An 11,498-nucleotide genomic window follows, 5' to 3' on the forward strand; every position below is an offset into this window, starting at 1 on the left:
CATTCTTTAGAAATGTTGGCCCATATTGATAGGATAGCATCTTGCAGTTGATGGAGATTTGTGGGATGCACATCCAGGGCACGAAGCTCCCGTTCCACCACATCCCAAATATGCGCTATTGGGTTGAGATCTGGTGACTGTGGGGGCCATTTTAGTACAGTGAACTCATTGTCATGTTCAAGAAACCAATTTGAAATGATTCGAGGTTTGTGACATGGTGCATTATCCTGCCGGAAGTAGCCATCAGAGAGGATGGGTACATGGTGGTCATAAAGGGATGGACATGGTCAGAAACAATGCTCAGGTAGGCCGTGGCATTTAAACGATGCCCAACAGGCACTAAGGGGCCTAAAGTGTGCCAAGAAAACATCCCCCACACCATTACACCACCACCACCAGCCTGCACAGTGGTAACAAGGCATGATGGATCCATGTTCTCATTCTGACTCTACCATCTGAATGTCTCAACAGAAATCGAGACTCATCAGACCAGGCAACATTTTTCCAGTCTTCAACTGTCCAATTTTGGTGAGCTTGTGCAAATTGTAGCCTCTTTTTCCTATTTGTAGTGGAGATGAGTGGTACCAGGTGGGGTCTTCTGCTGTTGTAGCCCATCCGCCTCAAGGTTGTGCGTGTTGTGGCTTCACAAATGCTTTGCTGCATACCTCGGTTGTTACGAGTGGTTATTTGAGTCAAAGTTGCTCTTCTATCAGCTTGAATCAGTCGACCCATTCTCCTCTGACCTCTAGCATCAACAAGGCATTTTCGCCCACAGGACTGCCGCATACTGGATGTTTTTCCCTTTTCACACCATTCTTTGTAAACCCTAGAAATGGTTGTGCGTGAAAATCCCAGTAACTGAGCAGATTGTGAAATACTCAGACCGGCCCGTCTGGCACCAACAACCATGCCACGCTCAAAATTGCTTAAATCACCTTTCTTTCCCATTCTGACATTCAGTTTGGAGTTCAGGAGATTGTCTTGACCAGAACCACACCCCTAAATGCACTGAAGCAACTGCCACGTGATTGGTTGATTAGATAATTGCATTAATGAGAAATTGAACAGGTGTTCCTAATAATCCTTTAGGTGAGTGTACACACACACACACACACACACACACACACACACACACACACACACAAATGGTAGGCAGCTTTCATACGCGCACGGTGATTTAAACACCAAGCACGATAATAATAATAGAACCAATAATTCTCCAATAGTTGGAGAAACATGTGCTCAGTCACGCTCTCAGTTCTACAACTTAGGGCAAAGTAACCGACGGAGAGAGGTTCAAATAATGAACGGAAAGTAACCGACGGTGAGAGGTTCAAATAATTAGGGCCCAAGCCCTGAAAGGGCGAAGGCCCTATTGTTTCCGGTAGGATTATTAGGGCCCAAGCCCTGAAAGGGCGAAGGCCCTATTGTTTTCGTTAGGATTATTATTAGGGCCCAAGCCCTGAAAGGGCGAAGGCCCTATTGTTTCCGTAAGGATTATTTTTTTTTTTTTCTTTTTTTTCTTCATTATTTTTTTTTTTGCCTTTTTGCCACTTTTGGGGCCCTTAACATGCTCAAAAACTCTTGAAATTTTGCACACACGTCAGAACCTGCGGCCATCAGGGCCGGGCTGAAGCTGGTACTGGGGCGTGGCAGGGGGGCTCGACAGCGCCCCCTGGAATGGGGTCCGAAAACTTGGTCCATAAATCAAACACGCTTGCATGTAATAATATGAAACTCAGTACACATATAGATCTCATCGGGCCGAACAACTTTCGTGCTCTAAGTTTTACAAAAGCCCAACAGGAAGTCGGTTATTATACGTTGTTTGGAAAACGCATACAATGGAATGTGAAATACTCCTCCTAGGGATTTCATCCGATCGCCACCAAACTCGGTGAGAATAAAGTCAAGACATTGAGGATGAATTCTTGCGAACGGATTTTTGATATCTCGAACGGTTTGGCCGTGGCGAGGAAACGAATTTATGGCGAATAATGGGACACAGGAAGTGTGTTATAACTTCTGCATACATTAACTGATCTTGATGAAACTTCAGCAGTGTGTTCGTTGTAAGAGGCCGATCACATGGATGTGACTATTGTGAGTCAAAGTTATAGCGCCACCAACTGGCAGCAGGAAGTGTGTCACTTTCAAAATGCTTTGAAGTCACCCTCTTAATTTGACCCGATTTGCTTCAAACTTTATGTGTATAATGTAAACACAGGGCAGATGTAGACCTGTGAAAGGATTATTGATATCTTAGATACTGTTGCCGTGGCAACGCATCAAGTTTTAATATTCTTTTCGGATGCGTTTGAGACTCTTAACATGCTTGAAATTGGATGAAACTCGACAGACACATAACACTTATTAGCCAGTAGACATGTGAAAAGTTTCAGAAACGGGCGTGGCAGGGGGGCTCAACAGCGCCCTCTTGAACAGGGTCTGAAAACTTGGTCCATATATCAAACACGCTTGCATGAAATAATATGAAACTCGGTACACATATAGATTTCGTCGGGCCGAACAACTTTCCCTCTGACAAGTTTCACGCCAGCCCAACAGGAAGTCAGCTATTATGGGTTGTTTGGAAAACGCTTGCTGTGGAATGTGATGTACTAGAGAATTCATTCAATCACCTCCAAACTCAGTCAGCATGAAGTAAAGACATTGAGGATGCTAAATTGCGGACGGATTTTTGATATCTTGAACGGTTTGGCCGTGGTGAGGAAACGAATTTATGGCGAGAAAAGAGAGACACGAAGTGTTATAACTTCTGCATACATCATACATCAACTGATCTTGATGAAACTTCAGCAGTGTGTTCGTGGTAAGAGGCCGATCAGATGGATGTGACTATTGTGAGTCAAAGTTATAGCGCCACCAACTGGCAGCAGGAAGTGTGTCACTTTCAACATGCTTTTGACAAAAGTGGGGGGGTTAGTTTTAAATACAGTAAAAAAAAAAATGTTTTTATATTGTTCTCATCAAGCCGGACAACTTTCTAATTTACATTCATTAGCTCAGAGCAAAAGGAAGTCAGATATTTTGGTCTGAATGTGGATTTTTTTGCAAAATCAGCCTATGAATTTTTAGCCACTCCTCTTAAACTATTTATTTTATTCCCACCAAACTTTTTCAACATGATGAAAATACATTAAATATGCTAAATTGTGAACGGATAATAAATATCTCAAACGGTTTTGCTATGGCGAGGGATTAAAGTAATGTCCAAAAAGGAAAAACTAAAAGCCTCAAATTTTCTAAAAATGTAATTATATACCATTTATTTCTATATAAAAGTATACAAACATCACAACTAAACATTTTATTCTTTTTTTTCAATTTAAGAATGAATTTTAAGTTTAAAAACTGCCAGAATGGTTGTTTAGTCTAAACAATACATAAATAAAGTCAAACATAGTGCTATACTGCCCTCTTGTGTTCAAAATCAGGTAGGCCTATTATATCTATATATAAATATACTAGGTATGTGACGGTGAGAATATTTTACCACCGGTTAGCTGACGTGTGACACCGCTGGGGGCTTTTTAATCGCTAACTTAAAAACTAAAGTAAAATATGTTCGTCCGCACTGACATTTATATTGGTTGAGCGAGCGTTTCAAATGAATTCCTATGGAAGTAGGAATTAACTGAAAAACGTTCACTCTGTTCTGCTCGTTCCTCGCCGTGGACGTGCACCGTTATGAATGCCCGTGCAGCCATGAGCATTTTAGTTTCATTTTAAAATTAGCGCCTTTCGGGGGGTGGATTGCTTGAAATTATTTTACAAAAGCACAATTTTGTGTTTTATTGCAACTGTACACAAATATAAGTTAACACTTTGCAGTTTGAATGTCGTCCTGTATAATGATGGAGTATGTTTTTATGTGTCTACTGTTCAATCGCGCCCACGCCACACACACACACACACACACACACACACACGGTTTACTATCTTTGTGGGTACTCTCCATGGACTTAATGGTTTTTATACTGTACAAACTGTATATTCTATCTCCTCACACTAACCCTACCCCTAAACCTACCTATCCCATAAAACTTTCTGCATTTTTACATTTCCAAAAAAACTCATTCTGTATGATTTATAATCTTGTTTACCCATGGGGACCTCTATTTAGGTCCCCACTGTGACACGAGTCCCCATGAGTCTGTGTGCATTCAGGTTAAAGTCCCCACCGGGATAGAAAAACATGAACACACACACACACACACACACACACACACACACACACACACACACACACACACACACACACACACACACACACACACACTCCAGCATTACAATCTTGACATCGCAGCCTGTTCATTATAGCCTTAATAAAATATAATAATAAAATAGTCAACCTAACATATAAAAATTACACTGCTCTAAATAGTCAGTAGTACAATTCGTACATTCACAGTAAGCACCGCTCGCTCCACTGTGATGTTTCCAAGCAAATTTTTGCGCATGTGAAGAGGATGATTTTTTCCATCAATATTGGAACACGAGTGAAGAACAAAGCCTATAATAAAGAATAGTTTAGCATCCAAATACATCGCAAATGTTGAAACATTTTGATTCTGATGAGAGGGTTACGTGAGCCCAACACTGCTTACTTTCATTTTTACTTTTACATTAAATTTAAAGGATTTGTTGTGGAATATTTTGAGTGTATCATAAAATCTGAATAAAAAAATAATAATAATAATAATAATAATAAAAAATGAATGAATGAATGAATAAATAAATAAATATATATATGTATGTGTATATATATATATATATATATATATATATATATATATATATATATATAGCTGCGAGCAGCGATAAAGGGCCAAAGCCGGCGGCACCGCCACCCTAAAGGCACCGGGGTTGCGGTGCCACCGGCTTGGGCCCGTAATCGCTGCTCGCAGCTATATTTATTATTATTATTATTGTTCTTCAAGGGTTCGGGGGCTTTTGGGGCCTTTAACATGCTCGAAAACTCATGAAACTTTGCACACTGGTCAGAACCCGTGGCCATTAGGGCCGAGGTGAAGCTGGTACCCGGGCGTGGCAGGGGTGCTCAACAGCGCCACCTAGAATGCAATCTGAAATCTTGGACACATACAAGAACGTATTAGTATGAAACTCGGTACACATATAGATCTCATCAGGCCGAACAACTTCCGCACTCTATGTTATTAGCTCCGCCCAACAGGAAGTTAGCTATTATGGGTTGTTTGAAAAACGTACGCTCTGGAATTTGAAATACTCCTCCTAGAGAATTCATCCAATCCCCTCGAAACTCGGTGTGCATGAAGTCAAGACATTGAGGATGCTAAATTGCGAAAGGATTTTTGATATCTCGAACGGTTTGGCCGTGGCGAGGAAACGAATTTATGGCGAATAATGGGACACAGGAAGTGTGTTATAACTTCTGCATACATTAACTGATCTTGATGAAACTTCAGCAGTGTGTTCGTTGTAAGAGGCCGATCACACTGATGTGACTATTGTGAGTCAAAGTTATAGCGCCACCAACTGGCAGCAGGAAGTGTGTCACTTTCAAAATGCTTTGAAATCACCCTCTTATTTTTACCCGATTTGCTTCAAACTTTATGTGTATAATGTAGACACACTGCAGATGTAGACCTGCGAAAGGATGATTGATATCTTAGATACTGTTGCCGTGGCAACGCTTCAAAATTTAATATTCTTTTTTGATGCTTTTGAGACTCTTAGCATGCTTGAAATTGGATGAAACTCGACAGACACATAACACTTATTAGCCAGTAGACATGTGAAAAGTTTCAGAAAGGGGCGTGGCAGGGGGGATCAACAGCGCCCCCTTGAACGGGGTTTGAAAACTTGGTCCATATATCAAACACGCTTGCATGAAATAATATGAAACTCGGTACACATATAGATCTCATCGGGCCGAACAACTTTCCCTCTGTCAAGTTTCACGCCAGCCCAACAGGAAGTCGGCTATTATGGGTTGTTTGGAAAACGCTTGCTGTGGAATGTGAAGTACTCCTCCTAGAAAATTCACCGTGTCCCCTCCAAACTCGGTGTGCATGTAGTCAAGACATTGAGGATGCTAAATTGCGGACGGATTTTTGATATCTCGAACGGTAAGGCCGTGGCGAGGAATCGAATTTATGGCGAGAAAAGAGAAACACGAAGTGGAATAACTTATGCATACATTAACTGATCTTGATGAAACTTCAGCAGTGTGTTCGTGGTAAGAGGCCGATCAGATGGATGTAACTATTGTGAGTCAAAGTTATAGCGCCACCAACTGGCAGCAGGAAGTGTGTCACTTTCAACATGCTTTTGACAAAAGTGGGGGGGTTAGTTTTAAATACAGTGAAAAAAAATAGTTTTTATATTGTTCTCATGAAGCCGGACAACTTTCTAATTTACATTCATCAGCTCCGGCCATCAGGAAGTCAGATTTTTTGGTCTGAATATGGATTTTTTGCTAAATCAGCCTCTGAATTTTTAGCCACTCCTCTTAAACTATTTATTGTATTCCCACCAAACTTTTTCAACATGATAAAAATATATTAATGATGCTAAATTGTAAACTGATATTGAATATCTCAAACGGTTTTGCTATGGCGAGGGATTAAATTAATGTCAAAAAGGAAGCAGGAAACATCTCATAACTTCTAAAAATTTAATTATACACCATTTATTTTTATACAAAATTATACAAATATTAGAACTAAACCTATTTTATTCCGTTTTTGCAATTCAAGAAGTATGAAAAAGTTAAAAACAGGCTCTTTAGTGCTATTTGGTTCAACAAAAAGCAAACATAGGGCTATACTGCCCTCTTGTGTCCAAAAGGATATCAAAATAGTATATAAAACGTTTTACTAGGTAGGCCTATTGTATTTAAATATACATTTATTAGGTATATGACTGTGAGGGTATTTTTCCATTGGTTAATCGACGTGTGACACGAGCGGGTCCTTTTAAATCGCTAATATAAAAGTGAAAGTAAAAAACAGACGTCTGCACGGACATTGATAATGGTGCACATTGGAAAGAATGATACTTCTAAACATAACACTAAACCGCCATTAGGTGTCGCCAGGCGACCATCTTAATGAGTGAGTCATTGATTCATTCGTTCAAACGATTCGTTCAAATGACTGAGTCATTTATGATTGAGACAGATGTTTATGGATTGACCATTGAATCTTTGAGTCAACCGATCTGTTTCAAAATGCTGAATCATTCAGTAATGAGAAAACAAGTTGCTGTGAGATGCTCGATGGTTCTGCTGTGATCTTTGTTTAACTATTTTTGCTGCTGAAACAGAACAAAAACAGTCAATATTGCATCTAAAATGTAAGTGACTTAATTGTAACTGTTTATTAACCTGTTGTATGAAATCAATGTCACAGTTTCAATCGTGATTGCATTCAGGAAATAGTAGCCTACTCGTCAAGTGAGGTTGCTTAACTCTATCATATGTTATAAAATATATAAAAACTCCATATTTGTCATTTTTATAGTCAGTATGTTGTTAACTGGGTTCCTTTTTTGTGTGCTGCGCTCATTTGTTTACAATTCTCCTGGAGAAGCTGCACAAGCCTCAGCAGTGCAACCTTGTTAACATTGATCAGTACATTTATTATTAACTGTTGATTGCAACTTAAAATAAATGTAATGCAATTAGAATAATGACTCTTTTTAGTGATTCCCAAGTTATTTTTTTGTTATTGACGTTCTAACCAGGCTATACTCTGGTCGGGCAAGTAAAATTCTCTTTCAGGTAGGCCTATTGTATTTATATATAAATATATTAGGGATCTGACTGTGATAACATTTTCCCACCGGTTAATCGATGTGTGACACCACTGAAGGTTTTTAAATCGCTAACTTAAAAGCGAAGGTAAAATACAGACGTCCGCACAGACATTTATAATGGTGCGGAGTAGAACGAGCATTTTCAATGTATTCCTATGGAAGTACGAATGAACTAAAACATTTTATTTATGTTTTTATGTGTCCACTGTTCAATCGCAACCGCGTCACACACACACACTTTCCAGAATTGCAATCTTGACATCGCAGCCTGTTCATTATAGCCCTAATAAAATATAATAATAAAATAGACAACCTGACATATACAAATTACACTGCTCTGTTTAAATAGTCAGTAGTACAATTTGTACCATTCAAAGTAAGCACTGCGCCACTGTGATGTTTCCAAGCACATTTTTGCGCGTGTGAAGAGGATGATTTTCTCCATCGATATTGGAACACGAGTGAAGTACAAAGCATATAATAAAGAATAGTTTAGCATCCAAATACATTACAAATGTTGAAACATTTTGATTCTAATGAGAGGGTTACGTGAGACCAACACGGCTTACTTTCGTTTTTATTTTTACATTAAATTTAAAGGATATGTTGTGAAATATTTTGAGTGTATCATAAAATCAGAATAAGGTAAGACAAGTAATATTTTCTGTCTTATATATATATATATATGAAGAGTTCAGATGCAAAAGCCTCTAAGTGCCATCTGAAACTTTCTTCTTGAATGATAATTTTTTTTCAAGCTCGTATATTTAAGTTCAGTAATTTCACTTAAATGACAATTAATAGGTAATTTGCATTGCCATTTAAGTGAAATTACTGAACTTAAATATACGAGCTTGATAAAAATGATCATTCAAGAAGAAAATTTCAGATGGCACTTAGAGGCTTTTGCATCTGAACTCTTCATCGATGGAGGGCCGAAGCCGGCGGCACCGCCATCCCCGGTGCCTTTAGGTAACTAAAGGCACCGGGGTTGCGGTGCCTCCGGCTTGGGCCCGTAATTGCTGCTCGCAGCTATATTTATTATTATTATTATTATTATTATTATTATTATTATTTTGTCAACCTTTCGGGCACTTTTGGGGCCCTTAACATGCTCGAAAACTCTTGAAATTTTGCACACACGTCAGAACCCGCGGCCATCAGGGCCGGACTGAAGCTGGTACCCGGGCGTGGCAGGGGGGCTCGACAGCGCCCCCTGGAACGGGATCCAAACACGTGTCCATAAATCAAACACGCTTGCATGTAATAATATGAAACTCGGTACACATATAGATCTCATTGGGCCGAACAACTTTCGTGCTCTAAGTTTTACGCCAGCCCAACAGGAAGTTGGCTATTTAGCGTTGTTTGGAAACGCATGCTGTGGAATTTTATGTACTCCTCCTAGGGAATTCATCGATTCGCCTCCAAACTCGGTGTGCATGAAGTCAAGACATTGAGGATGCTAAATTGCGGACGGATTTTTGATATCTCGAACGGTTTGGCCGTGGCGAGGAAACAAATTTATGGCGAAAAAAAGAAACAGGAAGTTTGTTATAACTTCTGCATACATTAACTGATCTTGATGAAACTTCAGCAGTGTGTTCGTTGTAAGAGGCCGATCACATGGATGTGACTATTGTGAGTCAAAGTTATAGCACCACCAACAGGCAGCAGGAAGTACATCACTTTCAAAATGCTTTGAAATCAGTGTCTTATTTTTACCCGATTTGCTTCAAACTTTATGTGTACAATGTAGACACACGGCAGATGTAAACCTGTGAAAGGATTATTGATATCTTAGATACTGTTGCCGTGGCAACGCATCAAACTTTAATATTATTTTTTGATGCTTTTGAGACTCTTAACATACTTGAAATTGCATGAAACTCAACAGACACATCACATTTATTAGCCCGTAGACATGTGCAAAGTTTCAGAAACGGGTGTGGTGGAATGGCTCAGTAGCGCCACCTTTAGTCAAAAATGGGGGCTTAGTTTTTCCTAGAATCACAAAACTTGGTATGTGTATTGTTCTCATCAAGACGGACAACTTTCTAATTTACATGAACCATCTCCGACCAACAGGAAGAGAGATATTTTGGTTTGAATGTGGATTTTCTGAAGAATTTTCTCTCCCTCTCTCTGTGTCTGTGTGTGTGTGAGGGGAGGGGGGGATTTGACTATTGCTTTTATATTGTTAATCAAGGTTTCAGGGGCTTTTGGGGTCCTTAACGTGCTCAAAAACTCTTGAAACTTTGCACACAGGTCAGAACCCACGGCCATCAGGGCCGGGCTGAAGCTGGTACCCGGGCGTGGCTGGGGGGCTCAACAGCGCCCCCTTGAACGGGGTTCTAAAACTTGATCCATATATCAAACACGCTCGCATGAATTAATATGAAACTCGGTACACATATAGATCTCATCGGGCCGAACAACTTTACCCCGGTCAAGTTTTACGCCAGCCCAACAGGAAGTCGGCTATTATGGGTTGTTTGGAAAACGCTTGCTGTGGAATGTGAAATACTCCTCCTAGAAAATTCACCGTGTCCCCTTCAAACTCGGTGTGCATGTAGTCAAGACTTTGAGGATGCTAAATTGCGGACGGATTTTTGATATCTCGAACGGTTTGGCTGTGGCGAGGAATCGAATTTATGGCGAGAAAAGAGAAACACGGAAGTGGAATAACTTCTGCATACATTAACTGATCTTGATGAAACTTCAGCAGTGTGTTCGTGGTAAGAGGCCGATCAGATGGATGTAGCTATTGTGAGTCAAAGTTATAGCGCCACCAACTGGCAGCAGGAAGTGTGTCACTTTCAACATGCTTTTGACAAAAGTGGGGGGGTTAGTTTTAACTACAGTAAAGAAAAAACAGTTTGTATATTGTTGTCATCAAGTCGGACAACTTTCTAATTTACATTCAATAGCTCTGGCCATCAGGAAGTCAGATATTTTGGTCTGAATGTGAATTTTTTTGCAAAATCAGCCTCTGAATTTTTAGCCACTCCTCTTAAACTATTTATTTTATTCGTACCAAACTTTTTCAACATGATGAAACTACATTATATATGCTAAATTGTGAATGGATAATAAATATCTCAAACGGTTTTGCAATGGCGAGGGATTAAAGTAATGTCCAAAAAGGAAACACTAAAAATCTTCTAAAAATGTAATTATATACCATTTATTTCTATATAAAAGAATACAAATATCACAACTAAACCCATTTTATTCTGTTTTTGCAATTCAAGAAGAATGAAAAAGTTAAAACAGGCTATTTAGTGCTATTTGGTTCAACAAAAAAGCAAACATAGGGCTATACTGCCCTCTTGTGTCCAAAAGGACATCAAAATAGTATATAAAACTTTTTACCAGGTAGGCCAATATTGTATTTAAATATACATGTATTAGGTATGTGTCTGAGGATATTTTCCCACCGGTTAATCGACGTGTGACACGAGTGGGTGCTTTTAAATCGCTAATATAATAGTGAAAGAAAAATAATGATAATGTTGCACACACAAATCACACACATGTGGGAAAGAATGATGCTTTTAAACAACACTAAACCGCCTTTAGGTGTCGCCAGGCATCCATCTTAATAAGCGAGTCATTGATTCATTCGTTCAAACGATTCGTTCGAATGAGTCGATCATGATTAAGACAGATGT

The sequence above is a fragment of the Scardinius erythrophthalmus genome (genome assembly GCF_964197995.2).
Source record: "Scardinius erythrophthalmus genome assembly, chromosome: 24".
NCBI classification, from domain to species: domain Eukaryota; kingdom Metazoa; phylum Chordata; class Actinopteri; order Cypriniformes; family Leuciscidae; genus Scardinius; species Scardinius erythrophthalmus.